The sequence below is a fragment of the Rhinopithecus bieti genome, unplaced genomic scaffold (assembly GCF_001698545.2).
Source record: "Rhinopithecus bieti isolate Rb0 unplaced genomic scaffold, ASM169854v2 scaffold_49762, whole genome shotgun sequence".
Lineage (NCBI taxonomy): Eukaryota > Metazoa > Chordata > Mammalia > Primates > Cercopithecidae > Rhinopithecus > Rhinopithecus bieti.
Genome location: NW_016819845.1, coordinates 962,771 through 964,518, shown reverse-complemented (window position 1 = coordinate 964,518; position 1,748 = coordinate 962,771). Strand labels below are relative to the sequence as shown.

At 47.0% G+C, this 1,748-nt stretch overlaps 1 long non-coding RNA gene across 2 annotated transcripts in view; it reads left to right on the top strand.

Moving 5' to 3' along the window:
* Positions 1-877, top strand: part of LOC108520011 (uncharacterized) — a 4,624-nt gene extending 3,747 nt beyond the window's left edge. For both annotated transcript variants that reach the window (XR_001882804.1, XR_001882803.1), the window contains one exon: positions 493-877. This is a non-coding gene — a long non-coding RNA (uncharacterized LOC108520011). The remainder of the gene's footprint in view (positions 1-492) is intronic.
* Positions 878-1,748: the final 871 nt, after the last annotated feature.

The following is a 1,748-nucleotide window of genomic DNA, read 5'->3' as shown; positions in this document are numbered from 1 at the left end:
AAAAAAAAAAAAAAAACAAACACCAGTTTCTTAAGAAGGGATTCAGACCTTCAGTGGCCTGCCACATTGTTTCTGGCAAGAATTTAAAAATTATTTTTAACATATAGTAACAAAAAATAACCACAGGCTGGGTGACATGGCTCACGCCTGTAATCCCAGCACCTTGGGAGGCTGAGGTGGGCGGATCACCTGAAGTCAGGAGTTCGAGACCAGCCCGACCAACATGGCGAAACCTCGTTTCTCCTAAAAATACAAAAATTAGCTGGGCGTGGTGGCAGGCGCCTGTAATCCTAGCTATTCAGGAGGCTGAGGCAGGAGAACTGCTTGAATCTGGGAGGCGGATGTTGCCGTGAGCCGGTATCGCGCCATTGCACTCCAGCCTGGGTGACAAGAGCAAGACTCCATCTCAAAAAACAAACAAACAAACAAACAAAAAAGACTAACCACAGCTACTATTTATGAACCCTAGTGTCACACCCCATTTCTTCCCAGGTTTCACCCACCCCAGCCAGTGTTGGCTGCAGCACTTCAGCTTCTCTCCTCATGAAGCACATCTCCAGAGACACCTTTTCTGCAACACCTTCCCACGGAAGCCATTTCTGCCTGGACCACGACAGCTCCCAACCTATCACACACCCCTGTAGGGTTTTGCTCTGTAATCCTGATTTAGAAATCCTTTTATGTGAAACCCCTGTAATCCACATCTGGTTAGACAATTGGAAAAGTTCGTTGAAAGGAGAAATAAAAAAAATGGCATCCATCCCTGAAATGTTGTATGCCAACGTAAAACACATTCAACAGTGACCCTGGGCTAAGGCTTTACCACTGAGAAACCTGTATCAGTGTTCACCTTCACTTTCCCTACATAAACCAACCAGAAAGCTTCAGTTGTTCCTTTCTCTGTCTCTCTCCCTCTCCACAGCCCCCTTCCCTCTCCCTCCCTCCCTCCCTTTCTTTTTTGAGAAAGAGTCTCACTCTGTCACCCAGGCTGGAGTGCAATGGTTAGATCTTGGTTCACTGCAGCCTCCACAACTCCCCCGCTTCCCCCACCGCAGCCTCCCGGGTAGCTGGGACCACAGGCGTGTGCCACCACGCCCACTACTTTTTGTATTTTTTTAGAGACGGGGTTTCATCATGTTGCCCAGGCTGGTCTCAAACTCCTGGGCTCAAGCAGCCCTCTCACCTCAGCCTCTCAAAGTCCTGGGATTATAGGCGTGAACCACCACGCCTGGTCTCCCAAATCTTTTACAGTAGTCTTGTTCACTTCTAATTCAGTGACATTTTGAGGGAGGAGGGGTAACAACTCACCTTAATCAAGTCTCTCTAAAGCATTCAACTTGGTTTCACTAGGTTCATTTCTCACAGTTCATTGGTTTAACAGTTCCCCAAATCACATCCTACCAGTATAAAAGCACAACTGGTATGAACAGGTTTGGGAACACACATAACTCAAGTATCAGTATGTAAGAGTGAGAGCATGGGGAGAGTTAGTGAAGAGTTTCTCGCAGACTGATTCCCTCTCACATTCATCTCTGGTGTGTTTATCCGCATTAGTGCTGTTCCGATGAAAGTCTCGTAGGACTGGGCAGCAAGATGGGAAAGATCCATGGAAGTCCATTGCTCACAGCTGATGATGATCTCTCACTGCTGAGCTTAGGGTTGAAGAAGGAGTGCCAGGTCCTTTGAAATCAAGAATTTACGAATCCCTTTCATTTATGGAGCCCTTAGCTCAGAGCTCTAAAGAAGAA